Here is an 18,039-nt window from a genome sequence, read left to right on the forward strand (position 1 = left end):
GGTTTTTTTGTGGTTTAAGTTCTGTTTATTTATTTTGTTTTTGTTTTTTAAATGAAGTCTTAGGACTTATGGATGGCAGGTATGTAATTTGGTGTAACTTTTCTGAAGGGAAATATGATGTTACTCTTGAAAGCATAAACTTTTTGGAGGTCATTGTCCCTAAGACTGTACTTCTAGAAATTCATCATTAGGAATAAATAATGGATATTCAGTAAGATTTATATGCAAGGATATTCATTACAGTGTTGTTTACACTAGTGGAAAATTGAAAATAAACAAAACCAAATTGAAATTTCTAACAAGACTGGAATAGTGAAATGTTTTTTAAATCTATAAATGGATACTGGTCAGACATTAAACTGTGGTTGTAAATGAGTTAAGTGAGTATTGTTATAAATGATAATTATAATTTTAGATGCAAAAAAATCAGATGCACAAGATGAGAGACACAATAATAAAAATTAATATCTGGAGTCAACAGATGTAGGTTTGGAGCTATACATTTCTACTTGATAGCTATGTAGAAATCTTAGACTTGAACTTCCAATTCCTTAAAGGTATAATTGGTTGATGTTAATTACCTCATAGTGTTCTGTTTTCATTGAAATTTGCAAAACACTTATTTCACAAATAAGTGCCTACTACACGGTAAAAATCTCAATATGTTTTTCTCTTGGCAATCATTACATGTATAAATGTGAATATATGCATATGTTTAGGCTCGTGTCTAGAGTAATGTATACTCCAGTATTAACAGTGGTTATCCCTGTTCATACAGGAATTACAAGTATCTTTTAAAATATATAGGTTAGGGGCGCCTGGGTGGCTCAGTCGGTTGGGCGACCGACTTCGGCCCGGGTCATGATCTCGCGGTCCCTGAGTTCAAGCCCCGCGTCGGGCTCTGTGCTGACAGCTCAGAGCCTGGAGCCTGTTTCAGATTCTGTGTCTCCCTCTCTCTCTGACCCTCCCCCGTTCATGCTCTGTCCCTCTCTGTCTCAAAAATAAATAAATGTAAAAAAAAAATTAAAAAAAATATATAGGGTAATCAAAAGCAGAGGAATTTGTTTTAAATTAGTTCTCTTTTAATTAAAACAAACAATTTCTACCTATTGACAGAGGAAACCTCTAGACTTGGGATGCTTTCTGCTCTACTTGATTCACATGCTCATCAACAAGACTTGCTGACCATTGGTGTCGCCCATGCTATAAAAAGGATAAATGACAGGGCATGGAGTTTGTCACCTCTGATATAAACTTAGATTTGTTTTGTAGCAACCAGGAGTCAAATCCAGCTCAGCAAAATATGCTGTTTAATACGAGGAGCTGATTGGTTGCTGCCCCTGACTTGTCTTGACAACCTATAAAAAAAGAGAAGAGAGGAGGTATCAGAAGCTATATTTGTAACTTGATTAGTGAATTAAGAAGGAAGCCTAGCACTGAAGGGCCACTTCATCCAATGACCTTCACATCACAGCAGCGGCCCCTCTGACCCAGAGGGGGAGCTTTTGTAAAACTTATGTGTGTATTACAAATATTACATTACTTACTGGTGTTTCCAGTTTAACTCTCTCTAGAAATAGGGGTAAGCAATTGTTTTAAAATCAATATATTCCAGTAATTTTGCAACTAAAGGAAACCTCTTGAAATTGTAATTGCATTTTCCATTTGGAACTCTCCAGAGAAATGGAAACGCATTTTTCCGAGCCCTTGAGTTGATTTTCTGAAATCTAAATAGTTGGGGTGACTTAAATGAATGGAATCGAGGCAAGAAGATGTTAATATCATGAATCCTTTGTGGAACGTGTTCCAGTTAAGTACTCTTCATAACAAATCACCCCCGAACTTCTTGGCTTAAAATAACAACAATCTTTTATTAGCCTGAATCTGGAATTTGGACAGGGCTCGGGGAGGAAGGCTCACTTCTGGCCCACTCAGTGTCAGCTTAGGGCCACTGGAATCAGAAGTAGAGGATTCACTTCCCAAATGGTTCCATCACATGCCTGGCAGCGTGTGCTGGCTCTTGGCGTTCGACAGGAGCTGAGGCTCAGACCTCAGTTTCTCTCCATATGGGGGTTTCTTGTTCATCTTTCCCATATCTTCATAGTTCCTCATAGATTTCCTCACTTTATGCCATTTGGGTTTACAAAGAGAACCCGATAGGAGTCGGACCTTGCCTGGATAATGAAAATCTGAACATTATACAATCTAGTCTTCGAATGGCATTGCAAGTTTTAACCCAGAACTCACTGGGCAATGTACACTCGTGAATCTAGCTCATCATTTGGAAGACTTGGGTACATGGATCCGTTTTTCTCCCATTTACTGAGATCATTTGGAATGCAAAGTAGTGCACCCACCATGGGAAACAATATGGAGATTCCTCAAAAAATTAAAAATAGAACTATTATATGATCCAGCAATTCCACTTCTGGGTATTTATCCAAAGAAAACAAAATCACGATCTCAAAAATATGTCTGCACCCTCATGTTCATTGTAGCATTATTTACAATAGCCAAGACATGGAAACAACCTAAGTGTCTATTGATGGATGAATGGGTAATGAAAAATACATACACACAGACACACACACACACACACACACACACACACACACACACACAAAATGACACCATGGAATATTACTCAGCCATAAAAACGAAGGAAATCCTGCCTTTGTAATAACATGAATGGACCTTGAGGGCATTATGCTAAGTGAAAGAAACCAGAGAGAGAGAGACAAATACTGTGTGATTTCACTTCTATGTGGAATCTAAACCAAACCAAAACAAAACAAAACACACAAAAAAAACCCAAAAAACAAAACTCTTCAATACAATGAACATATTGGTGGTTGCCAGAGGCAGAGGTTGGGGGAGATGGGAGAAATAGGTTTACTGTTTAATAAAAATAAAGGAATTAGAGGACTGGCCATGTATAAATGCATAGTAATTTGTGTGTGTGTGTGTGTGTGTGTGTGTGTGTGTGTGTGTGTGTGTGTGTGTGTATTTAATGACTGGTCCACATAGTGAAGACCAAATTCCCTATCATGGTTTTTTTCATGGGCCTCTGCCATTTAACTTTCTTTCCAGCTCTGTCAGCTTCTTTTATCTTCTCATGTTTATCCATCTTATCTTGGCTTTATGTAGACTCCTATTCAGGCTAGCTGTTGACAAGTTCACCTCTCCTAGTAGACTTATCATAGGGGGCTAAAGTTCCTTGAGAGCAGAGACTTTATTCCGATCAATTTATGCCCCCACAACTGTCAGTCAAGCCATGCAAGGAGTGGGTGCTTATACATGCTTATTGAAAAGATGAATAATTCAACACCCCTTGCCTTTCCAATTCAATCATTCTATCTCTAAAATGGCAATACTGCTCGTGAGCTGCTCCACAGGGGAGCTAATTAATTCTCTGAAACTGGAAAATGTTTTGAAGTTCCACACTACTTTGGAAGCACTCAAGAACATTAATATGTGCAATAAAGACATTATTATTACTTCCCTGACACATAAATGGTGAATAATCCATTTTAATGTGTTTGTTTTGAATATACTCAACAAATTTGCAGGAAGTAATGTATTGTTGGCTCATTTCTACTAATGGACACCTTGTGTGGACTGAATAAGACGTGGCCTCTTCTGGCTCTATTGTTTGCTCATTTCTCCAGCTCTCAGAATGGCTATTATACATGTTTTCTGCCAGAAAGGTGCCCAGGATATGAGAATCAGCCTTCTTGGGGTTCCGTGTCTTGACAGGTCATATGGGTACCTATGGGATTCTAGGATTGCACTCTTAGTTCCCTAGCCATATAATTATTGTGGGAAATGTCTTGTAGCTGAGAGATCCAATAGAGAATTCCTATCCGTAGGTGGAAATATCAGACTCTCTTCTTGGGCATTTTGGACAAGGAAACTGGGAAGACCGGGCTCATCTTTCTGATGACTAACATCGCAAGGTGTAACTCATAGGAGCCATGAGCAGGCATGATATCTGCCATGCAGAGAAAGCCACACTATACTGTGAGTGACAAAACTTCCACACAGGGACAAATGTGAGAGGCAGAGTGATTCCCTGTAGGGTCTGAGTCCCTGGTTCAAGCTATTTGGAAGTCCAGCCATGTCTCTGCTCTCCCCTGCTTTTATTCATCCTCTTTTTTCAAGAAATCACCTTTTTGCTTAAACTAGTTCACATTTAGTTTCTGTCTCTTGGGACCAAAAAAAAAAAAAAAAAAAAAGTCCAACTAATGCAACATCAAAGAAAGATTTGAGAAATGCTTCTCAGAATGTGTTTGATTAAGGGTTGGAGAGAGTGTGCTTGGGGACACTTCGATATGAGGCTTATAGTTTGAGAAGCTAAAAGCCCGGTGACTAATATAAATTGAACCATATTTTTCCAGATAATAAAAATAAGATCTGACATGTAAAAGCAGGATCCCAGTGTTTTTGACTTACTGGAATGTAGGCTTCATGAGGTAGAAATCTGGATTCTTTACCAGTGTTCACTGATGACTACAATAGAATTCTGCACATGCTAGATAATTCTGCACATTATTTAATAATTTAATTATTATTAAATTTTTTTTAAATATTAAAATATTTAATATTTGTGGAATGAATGAATGCATTTATTTGTTGCATATCTTCCTTAGTCCTAGTCGAAATATGGAAAATGACTCCTTATTGAATCCATACTACAAATCAGCCACTGTGCTCAGTGTCAACAAACATGTCATTTAGTTTATTACCCGACCTTGGAGCGGAGGTTGTGGGTGGGAAACAACTATGGATTCCGAGAACTTGTTCTAAGATGAGACAGTTTGTTCAAACAGTTTGCACGTAGATTCTATATGGTGGGGGTCAGGATTTGAACCCAGGAGCATCAGTCTCCAAAACGTGTGCTCTCTCTAACATACCACATTCACATATTAACATACAGGGCAGGGATCTCTTCCGGAGCAATAAACTAAAAGGGGACAGGGCTGGACTGGAATATTGCTTCATATATAACTCCAGCTCTAATGATCAAGGATTTAGTGAACACGGAATTAGTCTTCACTCTACAGACGAGTAAGTGCAGGTCTATAGGGCTGCATCCAGTACTCATCAGTCAGTATCTACTCAGAAAGTCTCATTTTCAGGATGGAAGCTCTCTTCTTGTTCCCCTGGTCTTCCCCTGGAAGAGTTAGAGGACTTACTCCTTACCCCCAAGACTGATGGGAGTTGATGGATAAATACCCTACACCTTCCTCCTCTTTTGGTGTGACTCCAAGGCATGTTCCACACTGTCTCCAAGAGGTCCTCGATGTGACTGTGACCCAATTACCCACAACACTAATTTGCTTAAAAGTATACCCTTTATTGGTTTCCTTTCCTTCCATGTCTCACTTCCCTTCACCTCTCCCAGAACCTTCCAAACAAACTACTCAAACTCTCGCCTTTATCTCAAGGTTCTGCTTCTGGGCTCACCTAAGTTAAGGAGCTAAGTCATATCTCTGGCCCCTTTATCCTCATCCTGAAGGGAGACTGTCAGATCACCTGATCGATGAGTTTGAAAGAAGAAACTGAACATTATCTATTACTTCAACTCTTTTGAAGAGGGCAAGTTCATAGGACATGCATGTTTGGACTACCCTCTGCTGGGGGCTTAAAGGCTTGCCTTCGTGGGAAGGTCTTCAGTTAGCAACTGGATGCATAAGTCAGTTTATTTCAGGAGTGATGTATTAGGACACTCACCAGATCCTTACAGATCGAAAATCATGCTCTCCAAACAGCTTTATCAGCAATATTCACATGGCTCATAAAAGCCAAATGTGGAAACAACCCAAATAAGCATCAACTGATTAATGGATAGACAAAATATGTTTATGGAATATTATTTGGCCATTAAAAGGCATGAAATATTGAGACCTGCTATAGCACAGCTGGATCTTGAAAATGTGATGGTAAGTAAAACAATACAGTCACAAAATATCACATATAATATTATTCTATTTATATGCAATGCCTAGGATTTCTGCAGAGGCATAAAATAGATTTGCCGTTGCTTAGGGCTTGGGCGTGTGGAGGGGAGTGGGGAAGGGAGGAGATAGCTGAACGGTGTGGGGTTTCTTTTTGAGGTGATAAAAATATTCTAAACATGACCAGAGTTATCCATATCTCTTAATATACTAAAAACCATTGAAAGGTACACTTTAAATAGGTCAACTATATAGTATGTGAATTGCATCGGAAAAAAGCTCTTGAAGTTAGGTCCACATTGAGATGTAAAATGTTAACATTAGGAGAGGCTGGGTAAAAGGTGTCCGGGAATGGCCGGTCTGTACTATCTTGGCAATTCTTTTGCAAATGTAAACCTACTTTAAAATAAACAGTTTTTAAACTTGGGTCTAAACTTGGGAAGGTCTGAGCTTGGGAAGGGTCAAAACTTCTCTGACTCAGTTTCCCTACCTTAAGGGAGAACAATACTAAATACTACAATATTCATCTCGTAAAGTGGTTATAAGAATTATACACTGTCAATTGAGATAGTGTATATAACACTTACTTTGTCTGGCAGATAACCTCTCTCTCTTTCTAACTAACTAACATGGGGATCTAGGTGTATAAGGCAGAATCATCAGTGCGTCTCAGGCATCCTGTTTCCCCCATGATCTCCATTACCATCCTGTCTCCCTGTTACTTTTCAGATGTGAGATTTGCTTTGACAAGGTTTGGTCAGAGGTTAACATTTATAATAGTACAACTTAATAGGTATAACGAGCCAACTCAGTCTGTAATGCCAGAGATTTGGTGGTGGGGTTTGGCGGGGGGGAGGGGGGGTGAAGCTGGGTGACATTAACAATTGATGCCAAAGTGGCCCTCCTTAGCAATTAGTTGTTCTTGTTTCTTTTTGCCTCCCATCATAGCTATTTTTGTTATTGTTTGTGCTTTGTGAAATGGTATCGTTCCATCAGACCCACATGTAAGCCTCAAGTTGCTGATGCAGACTTTCCTTTCCTCCTTCTGTAGCACTTATGGAAGCCGGCACAATATTTCTGCTAGCTGGTCTGGAGTCAGTTCTGTATCTAATTATGGGGTTGATTTTCTTCTTTTGTATTAAGGTTTTCTCCACCCACTGGGGGTGTTAAGGATTTGACAAGGAAGCTTTCCCTATGGTCCCTGTTTCATTGTAAGAAGCCAAGGGGGTGGGGGAAATGCCCTTGTTGGAGTAGAGGTTGGGGTTTCAATCCTTTCTTTAAATTCAAGGGACAAAGGAAGCTTCAGGCAAGCCATTTATTTCCCCAGGCTTGAGAATTGGCCTAAATCATCTCTTCTGCAACTCTTAGTTCCTCTTAGGACTGACATTCTCCAAAACACAAGCATCTTCTTGAAGCTTACTGACAAGTAGTTGCCAAACACCAGAGGAGTGCTGATATGTTGTTAGCTAATATTATCTCTCATCTGTTTGTAGCATCTTGATGGGAAATCATCCCTGGGAGCAGCCCTCTTCTGGAGTCTGCTCTGAGAACAGATTTAGAGATCGCAGGAAGAGGGGATTATGGAGAAAATGGATCCCTCCAGCATGGACAGGGATGGTGTCATTCTGTTACGGTTCTGAAACAGATACAGACAAACCAACGGAAGGCTGGTCTCAGTGCCTGGAAAAGGAGTATTACATAAGTGCAATTTTACTTTCTGCGTTAATCTTTGCTGAGGTAATTGCTTTCATTCTATTTTCAGTGTGTTGTTGGCAATGCTGCGTGGCCTACTGACAGTTGTTCAATAAAAATAGAGATCATACCCGAGAGGAAAGGTGCAATATTCACACATGGCCAAAGTTCTTTGAGCCACACTACTCAATTCCTCAAGAGTTACACGGCGAGAGGCACTGCTAGCGAGTTGTACCAGGAATTAAGATTGAGTTACATTTATAGGTTGTTGGGTGTATCTGGCACGCACCTTTGGACATAAGGAGTCGTGCAACAATTTCAGCGAGGGGCGCGAAGGGGCGTAAAAGAAGCTCAAAGTCCTATTCTTCTCTCTACTCACCACATAGTCACCCTTGGCCTCCCTATGCATCATCAAATAGAACTAAGTTTACCCCCTCAATATCTTGCTAATGGTCCACACCACTCTGTCAAGGCCCCTCCACTGCTGGCTTGATTCAGAACATTATCATATCTCACCTGGGTACTCTATTACCCTCCGAAAAAGTCTAACTGTCCTCTGCTCTCAGCCCAGCAGCAGGAGCGATTCCCTAGTCTGCAATGTGTTGGTCACATGCCTTGTTTAGAATTCTTCAGTGGTTCATAATAAAACCAGAACTTTATCACACAGCCCTATAAGTCTCATTATAATCTGTCTGCCTACTTCACTAGCCTCCCCCTCTGTGATTTCCCCTTCTTCTAGGGTCTAGCCAAGTTTAGCTGTTCATGGTTCCCCCAAATTCACTGCACTCTTTGCTGCTTACTGGGATACTTCCCAGAAAGGATACCCCCAGGTTCTCCTTACCTTTTAGGTGTCTCTCACCAACATCCTCCCCAAATCACCTTTCCTAACTCACTAAGGACGATTTCCTTCCCATTTCCAATGCTCCCTACCTACTGCCATATGGCTATAATCAAACTAGCATTTGCATGGTGAACTCAAGTGTGACCATCTAAAGGCTGAGACCATGTGTTGGATCTTCAACTCCCTAGCACCATACCAGACAAAAGGTGCTCAATAAATGTCTTAGGATGAGAAAGGAAAGAGCATTTTCTAAGCACCTAAGATACGACAGGCTCCGTGTTTGGTTTGGGGGAGGTGCAGGACAGGAAGGGAAAGTAAGCAGCCTATGACTTACATCTGGGAGAGTGATAAAAATAATGAGAGGATGGGCAGAGATATTAATAATAATAAATCATGCATACCGAAAAGTCAAATAAGCCAGAAAGTCCTCAAGTCTTGGGTAAAATTTAATAAATCACAGAAAGGAAAGCAAACTAAGGGTAATATTAAGGAAATCAGAACTTTGACTCCAAATGACTCCCCCTCCCTCAGTGAATGAAAGGCCCCTGGAGTTCTCACCATTAAAGCCTCCTGGCATATTTGAGGATGGCCATGATAATCAAGCATCTAGCATAGGGGCTGGATTAGAAAATGTACATGTTCCATAATAGGGGAATCCTAGTAATCATTTCTCAATGATCTGTGGAGATATTGAAAGGAATTCTTAAGCAGATGGTTTTATACCTATAGAATTTAATCATAGGTCCCAGCAAAATCATTCTCTTATTCTCTGTAGCATTGAAGTCTGACTTTTAGTGGGTAGTGTTGGGAGGTGAAGCAGGACAAACAAGTAGCAGACAGGAAATTATAACGAAACTTGAAGACTATATTACGGAGTTAATATTTTATCAGGAAGCACTAAAGAGTTTTGAACAAAGTATATCACAGTCACATTTGCAGGCTAGGAGTCTGACGCTGTATGCAGGATGGATGGGTGGTGTAGAGGGGTGGGGATAGGGAGAGCATTTAGGACTCTAGGACAATATTCAAGGTGAGAAATATCAGTGTTTAGAATCAAGACAATAGAAGGGTGGATGGGGAGACATGTGCCTCTAGAAGGAGACAATTCTAAGGTCTAAGTTAAGTCATCTAATGCTATCTAAGTGACACATTATATGATGGACTCCAATTTCCCCTTCCACGTGCTAACTCAGTGGGGTGTCCCTAGCCCATCAAGATTTCTATGGCCAACAGAACCCCAGCCCCACTGTGACAAGTGCAGTTGGCTGCCCAACCAACTTTTCCTCCCCACCATTCTTACAACAGAGCCCATAACTCACTGTGGGAGCTGCAAACCTGCTTTCCCAGCAGACTTTGCAGTGAAGGATTAACATCACACATGGCTGCAGTCACTGGAAATTAAGGGGAAGCTTGGTGCCAGGAATTTTTTAGTGAAGGCCTTTTTCCCTATAAAAAAAGAATAACAAGAGGAGAAATATCCCTCTTCTTCTACTGATCATGCCCTTTGTCATGCCTGTGTGTGACGCCTAGAACTGTGGCAACCATCCTGACACCATGAGAGAAAAGTGTGAAGACAGAAGCCATTATGTCAAGGATCGGAGAAGAAAAATGGAAAGAACCTGGTTCTTTATTGAAGTCATTTGAGCTTTTTAAACCCACCCTGAAACCACATGTCTCCAAACTTCTGTTATATGAAATAATACAAAGCCTAGTTTTAAAAGTTCTTGCTACTCAAAGGGTGGTCAGTGGACCAAGTCTCTCAATGTAAACTGGAACCTGTTATAACCAGAGAATTCTGTTGTAACCACAGAATCTTGGGCACTAGCCCAGAAAACCTGAATCAGAATCTGCATTTTAACCAGATCCCCAGTGTCAGTTTAAGCTCCTTTTCATTGAGTATTGTGTTACTTTCCTTGAAGCATCCTAATTAATATATCATTACATACAGCTCCCCCTGTAACTAGAAGCAATTGTGTTTTCTCCTGTTATTCCACAATACTTGACCACCTCTCTGCCACAGCATGCCTTTTATTTTGTCATATATACGTAGTAGAGTTAGAACTATCTGTGGCAGTCTGATCGATACAACGTCATAAATTCCTTAAGAGAAGGCCCTATAACCTACTGGCCTTTCTACTCCCCCTTCTGCCCAGCATTAAACTCCGTGAAAGCAAATATTCAAGGATTTATAGAATGAAAGAATAAAAGGAGTAATAATTTCTTTGTAATTCTTCTTGCCAATGAGAATTTTAGAACCTCCAGTAGATAGACAAAATGGACTCAGAGGTATGCTCATGATCTGCCTCGAGCTATAAATGTATTTTGTTTTCTTATTCAACCATTTTTCCAGGTAGAGCCGTGCTCAACAGAGCTGTTCAGAGGCAAAATGCTCCATAAGTCTGGTTTTTTCCTCATGGTGGGCCACATCCTTGCCGTCTTTCTAAAGCTTAATTGCCTTATTGTCATTGGAATAATGGAAGTCATCCCAGGGTTGGCCCTGTCCAAGTCGCCAGATGCAGCCCTCTGGGGACCACTTTTTCCATATGCTGATTAATTTATAGTAATCAATGCCATAAATTAATCCACCATTTAGCATCGAGCGTTGACCACTGAATATGGCCAGGAAAGAAATTCCTGGTCATCTAGAAATCAGGAAAAGCCAAAAAGAGGCAGGCACATTTAGCTGACTCTGCTTTCCTTAAAAGGCTCTGGCGGTGGCCAAGCTTAGAGAAGCTAGAAGGCAGGGATAAATATAGAAAATTGATTTATTTTTTTCATTTAATAAAAAGCATCCATAGATTCTATAAAGTAGAAACTCTGCATATAGGTCACCCAAATAGAGGACGCACACGGGGAATAGATTTTAGCCTTCTCACAACACATACAACAAATAGAGAGCCATGTGGTTTGACTTTCTGGTTTTTCCATGATTTTGTAAACACACCTTCACAGCCCACTGCATATCGGCATGCTGGCCTCCCCCCTCAATATCTGGCAAAACGGCAGTCACTGTAGGTGTAGTGAGCAAAACCCAAGACCTAAGGCAAAGAGGCTTAGGATCTGGTCCCAACTCCATACCAGTTAAAGGTAAAAGGTGAGCCTATCCCAGCCTGTGGTGCAAATGAGTGCCATCCATTTGATTATGGACACTCCTCAATCCCAAATTTTAGGGTGGATAAGAAAAACCATATACTTATTTAAGGGAAATAGTTTCACAAAATTCACGGAGGTTGTATGAGATCATTTAGAAGAGGTCGTACCAAATTTTTCCATCTGTTCCAACAATTTCATTTATTTACTGACAGCCCTAATTGGGCAAAGGAGGGGAAGACGTGATGTAGCAAAATAATCCCTAGCAGTGCCTGCCATAATTCAACATTGTCCACTGAAAGCTAAACTTTATTGGACCAAATTGCCCAATAAGGCCCACAGAAAACCACACATGGACAGCTGTGGTTTTAAGTCCCCAATTGACTTTGCAAATAGGAAAATTGCAGAAGCTATTTCAGAATCTGGGAATGCTTATTAGCAAATTTTGCCTGTTCAAATTATGGCCTAGATTGAGAAAATCAGTCTTATAATTGTTGGGGGCATTTTTTCACTCCCAGAAGAAAAACTAATTTTATGTTTATATTAATAAGATTTTTTGAGACACTGTTCATTTGAAATTGAGTGGAAGTTAATTCCCCAGAAAGGAGTTGGTTAACCAATTTATAGACTTACCAATTTGGGTTAACAGACATCTTATTCATACTTCTGATAAATGCACAGCAAGAAACAGAGCCCTGAGCAGTTAGTGGCTTGCCCAAGGTCACTCAATTAGAGGCAGAGCTAGGCCACAGCCTCATTACCTCTTTTAGAGCAGTGGTACTCAACTGGTGGTAATTTTGCCCCCCTAAGAGACACTGAATAAGGTTTGGATACATTTTTGGTTTCACACTAGGAAGAAAGTACTACTCACATCTAGTGAATCGGGCACAGGAATCCTAGTACACATCCTATAACGCACAAAATGGCTCCCCAGCATAGTAGTGATGAGGCTAAGAAACCCAGGGGTGCAAGTATCAATTAAATAATAAGGCTTGCACACACACACACACACACACACACACATGCAAACACAGAAATGACCAGAAGATAAGATAGCTAGCTAAATTACTTCTAATACTTTTTTTAAAAAATTTTTTTTAATGTTTATTTTTTATTTTTGAGACAAAGAGAGACAGAGCATGAATGGGGGAGGGGCAAAGAGAGAGGGAGACACAGAATCGGAAGCAGGCTCCAGGCTCTGAGCCATCAGCCCAGAGCCTGACGCGGGGCTCGAACTCACGAACCGTGAGATCGTGACCTGAGCTGAAGTCAGACGCTCAACCGACTGAGCCACCCAGGCGCCCCTCTAATACTTCTTTATAAGCAAAACGGGAACAGAAATGACAACAGAAAACCTTCGACTTTTCCATAACTTCTCCTCTTTCACCCATCTTACTTCCAACACCAGCCCATCCTGCCAGCTCCTCTTTCAAACAATATTCCCAAAAGCAACTGCTTTGGGCCACCTCCACTGATACCTCCCAGACCTGCCACCATTCTCTTTCCCCGGGTCTACTTCAATAGCGTTCTCAATGATTTATCTTCAACCTTCCACCTGTTCAATCTGCTTTCTGCTCGGCAGTCACGGTAACCTTAACAAAGCAAACCTGATGGTGTCACTTCTTGTCGTAAAGCTTAGTCTCCACTGGGACTAATTCCATACATAGCCCAGTGTGTTACTGGAAATAAGTAGGGACGTATGTTGGCTTGTCCTAGTAAGTGGGGAGCTACTAGCCTTTAGCACCTGGGGGCGGAGGAAACGTATTGCCCCGTAACAGGAGGGCTGTGAAGAACTGACTCACCCAAACTGTTGAGCGCCTCTGGTAAGGTCCTGTGGCCTCACTGCCTCACGCTCGACAGGTCACTCTTGGTGCTCTAGCCAGCGCACTTGCCATTGCTCGAAACTTCCAGGTGTGTTCCATTCTCAGGGATCTGTCACTAGCTGCTCCCTGCCTGAAAAACACCGCCCAACATAACCATAGGTCTCGTTCCCTTGCTTCATTCAGGTCTCCACTAAATTGTCATCTGATCAGAGAAACATCACATCATAATCTTATCTAACTTAGCATCCTCCTCACTAAGGTGAGGAGTTATTCTAATCGATGTTTCTTCCTTTCACTTACCAACGTCCGACACCATTATACGATGTATATTTTTCAGTCTCTTCTGTTTCCTCTCTGTCTCCCCTTTAGCAAGTGAGGTCCAAGAGGGCAGGAGTTTTTGTCTGTTTTGCTCCTCTTTGTATCTTCAAGAGCCTAGAACAGCACCTGGCACACAGAAGGCATTAGACAACATCTGAGAAATGAATAAATGAATGTATGTCTTTACTTAGCCAAAAACTATCCCTCTAGAAATGTGTGATCAGAATAGAGAGAAAAATCATACATTTCCCCTTAATTTGATGGCTGTATATATTTTTAAAAACCTAACATTACTGGGAAAAAAAAAACAAGCCTGCGTTCACCAAGGACTGCTTGGAAAATTATACTTAGGAAGCCGTCTTAACCGTTATTTTAACTATTTGGTCACCATAATCTGTCTTTGTGGACTGACTGGTATAAATAGGTTGAGCTATTTCTCAAGAACTTCAGGAATCACGGAAGAAAAAAGACCTATTCACATAAGATATCCTTGATAGCCTTATTAAGGGATGCAAAGATTCATGGGCTATTTTGTGCTGATGATCTTAAATGCATGAATTCAACAGGAATGGTGAAGTAGGAATCCCTCCCCACTAACTTTGATGGGAGCTGGGTGCCAGACAAAACCGCGATTGCCCTGAAGCCTAGTTTCCAGCCAAGAAACAAATGCTCCCCTCAGGGAGAAGGAGGAATTTGGAGAGACAGTCCTTTGATGGGTAGGCAGAACTCGGCTTCCTCTCTCTGATCAGTTTCTGAGCTCTGACTAGCCACCCCCCCCCCACCCCCTCCCCGGGCTAAAGAACAACAGGAATGTAGCAAAGCAAGGAGGATGTTATAGGAGAAGTACCTACAATACTCATCACCATTTGACTTTGCTGACCCCGTGTGTTTTGGGTCATGTTCCATAGGCCCAGAGCCCCAGTGGGTATTTCTGTGTAAGTGATTTATTGGGTGCTCCTCTCAGGAGAAGGGCAATATAGGAAGCCAGACAAATTAGGGAAAGAAATCTAAGCAAGGATGTCATTTTTGGCTGGAATTTAGCTTCAGTCTGATCCCCTGGGCAGATGTGGAATACGAAGTGTACCAAGGAGTTGATCCTCCTGAGGCAAGGGGACCCGATTTTCATAACCCTTTGTCGGTCAGTCTTGGGCCTTGGAGTGCTCAACAGGGTGGGGCATGAGCCCCCTGGGGGCAGCTGTGCACTCTGGCCAGCCAACAATCACAGAGGCTGAGCGTGGGGTGCCCCTATCCCACGAGGGAGATTTAGATGAGACACCAAGAGCATTTGCTTCATGTCTGCCAGAGTCCAAAAGAGACATGAATCACAGTTAAAAAAAAAAAAAAAAAAAACAACCCAAAAGCACTTCTCCAAGTATCACTGCCTGGCACAGCATAATTCATAGTGGCCTTGAGAATCATGTCTGGCATCTTGAGTTCCCTTCGGAGGGAACTCTGCTAACGTAGGGCAATGTGGACACGGTATTTGCAATGCCGAATAACAAACATCTCCTTTTCTCCTTGAAATGTTCCAAGCATTTTACAAACAGCCATATTAATGAGTCTCAGACAACAGTGGAAGAGGTTAAGAAGAGATGTTAAAACGTTGAACTTCAGGATTTAAAACAGGAATTCATTTTATCAGCAACGTTGAGTAATCATCAACTGAAACCACTGCAGCGAGTCCTTTAGAAATGTTATTTGCATATATTTTCTTTTCACTTATTTTCCTTAAACCGACAAAAATACCTCCGAAGCAGCATGGTTTAGTCCAGGGTTCTCAATCTTAGCACTATTTACATGTGGGGACAGATCATTTGGGGTTGTTCGGTGCCGTTTAGGATGTCTACCAGCATCCCGGCCTCTACCTACTAGAGAAGTGAGTGGCACCACTGATCCCCCTCCAGACCTCACAAGGCCAAATGTGCCCTAGGGGCAAAATTGCCCTCCCCACCCCTCCCCCTGGGAGAACCATTGGTAAAGCCAAAGAAACTCGGGATAGTAACCTTTGGAATCACAGGAGGGCCATAGACTATGTATCTTGAGCTAGCTTTTTTCGTAATCTTGGTTATCGTAAATCTTGGTTTAATCATACATGAAGGGAGGACAATACCTGGCTTATGGGACCTGCTATAATGATTTCAATGAAGCACAGCAGTGTGGCCTGGAACCCGCCACACTGGTCAGTATGTGTGTTGAGTTCTCGTCCCCCCACTTCCGGAGTAAAATACTTCCAAAAGTGCTCTGCATTCTCACGTAAAAAGTGAAGGAAGGAACACTTTGTACAAATTAGGACACAGAGTATGTTGCGCTCCAAAGATCTGAGGTTGGTAGAGGAAAAACTAATTGGAAAAGATGTCATTCCCACTTGTCCCGTTCAGTTTCTACTGAATATTCTTTGGTGAAAGCATATTGGAGATTTAAATAGGCACTTACCATAACTAACCTTTTCTGGGGGGCGCCTGGATGGCTCATTGGGTTAAGCATCTGACATCGGCTCAAGTCGTGATCTTGTGGTTTGCGACTCTGAGCTCTGCGTTGGGCTCTGTGCTAACAGCTCAGAGCCTGGAGCCTGCTGTGGATTCTGTGGGTGTCTCTCTCTCTGCGCCTCCCCAATCACACTCTGTCTCTCTCTCCTTCAAAATAAATAAACATTAAAGAAAATAATAACTAACCTTTTCTCGATGCTTGAATGTATACCAGATAGTATTCTAAGAACATTTTGTGGATTATCTACTAAATAGATACGAGCATATCTGCTCAATTCGTAGCTGAGAAGTAGGAGAAGAGAAAGATGAAGTGATTTCCCCAAAATAACAGCAAATGGTGGCTCTGGAATTTACACTGAAGAGGTCTGTTGGAAAGTGGAAGAGCCAGGTCAGCATCAACAAGGCCAGTTGGTGGTTTGAGAAGGGGAATACGGCAAGAAGGGCATCCACAATAAGTTGCCAACCCTTTGTTGACCTGTCTCTCAAGTCAGTCCCGCAGGCACACTTCTTCCTTAAATTAAGAACTTCGACGCCCTAAGCATGGAAGGGTTGCTGCCACAAACCATATGCAATTCAAATTAAAATAATAAACAATATGAAATTAGGAAACCCCAAAAAGTACTCATTTTTCCCATGATGAATATCTTGATGTTTTTTTTGAAGCATTTAATATCACATTTTTTGAAAAATATTTTCCCCATGTTTAGCTTGTCTATTGTGGGTATAGTACTGATCACTCTGAGTTTCTTCATCCTCCTGCAAATGTTTCAATATTGAATCAGTGATCTTGACCTTGACCTTGGACTGGAACATTTCGCTTTACTCTCCTAACCTTGGTTAGACCCCTTCATTGCTACCCTCCACGTTCCTTTTGAACTAGGGCAGACACCAGTAGAATTTGTTTTTAAAGGGCCAGATAGTAAATGTATTAGGCTGTGTGGGCCATAGGGTGGGTCTCAGTCACAGATAGTCAGTTCTGCCACTGTAGTTCAAAAGCAGCCATGGGGCACCTGGGTGGCTCAGTCGATTAAGCATCCAACTTCAGCTCAGGTCATGATCTTGAGGTTTGTGGGTTTGAACCCTGCATCGGGCTCTGTGCTGACAGCTCAGAGCCTGGAGCCTGCTTCGGATTGTGTCTCCCTCTCTCTCTGCCCTCCTCTGCTCACGCTCTGTCTCTCAAAAATAAATAAACGTTAAAAAAATTTTAGAAAAAGCAGCCACAGATAGTAAATAAACAAACTGACATGGCTCTGTTCCAGTAATGTTATACATACACACACACACACACACACACACATACACACACACACACAAAAGCAATGGTCCAGATTTGGCCCAGGGGCCATAGTTTGCCAATCTCTGATTAAGGATCCTGTTTTGCAACATTGTGCAAAATTATATAATAAAAATAACAAGGCTTATGGGCAAAAATGGAATTAGGAGAACAATAGTCAAAAACTTCATCACATATGTGTCAAAAACACATAGAAAATGATGCCGACCTAATTCATGCAGTGTCACAATTTATACATGTTAAATGGTTAAGCAATACACACACAGTAGCACAAATGCTACAATAAATATTGAAAAATACCTGACGTTTGCCTGGAGAAAGATGCTTTGGAACCATCACACTTGGTGAGTGATTGTGAAGTGGTAGAAGGAGGGTCATGAGATGATTCAGAAAGTTGTAACACTAGACGTGGATAGGTGTAACTCTGGACACATGCGATTCAGCCCAAGGTAGCTGGTAGATGTGTGAGGCGTGTGTGTGTGTGGGGGGGGCAGGGATCCCTTTGTGGCTTGGTTCAGCTGGGTACGGTTTTCTGCAT

The 18,039-nt window shown here is 41.5% G+C and overlaps 1 long non-coding RNA gene across 1 annotated transcript in view; it reads right to left on the reverse strand.

Annotated features, from left to right (window-relative positions):
* Nucleotides 1–1,057: 1,057 nt before the first annotated feature.
* The window catches only part of LOC131511725 (uncharacterized), a 70,703-nt gene continuing 53,721 nt past the window's right edge, over nucleotides 1,058–18,039 (reverse strand). The window contains exons 4-7 of the long non-coding RNA XR_009261692.1: nucleotides 16,155–16,354; nucleotides 13,704–13,847; nucleotides 13,383–13,605; nucleotides 1,058–1,358 (exon numbers count right to left, since the gene is read on the reverse strand). This is a non-coding gene — a long non-coding RNA (uncharacterized LOC131511725). The remainder of the gene's footprint in view (nucleotides 1,359–13,382; nucleotides 13,606–13,703; nucleotides 13,848–16,154; nucleotides 16,355–18,039) is intronic.

The sequence above is a fragment of the Neofelis nebulosa genome, chromosome 5 (genome assembly GCF_028018385.1).
Source record: "Neofelis nebulosa isolate mNeoNeb1 chromosome 5, mNeoNeb1.pri, whole genome shotgun sequence".
Lineage (NCBI taxonomy): Eukaryota > Metazoa > Chordata > Mammalia > Carnivora > Felidae > Neofelis > Neofelis nebulosa.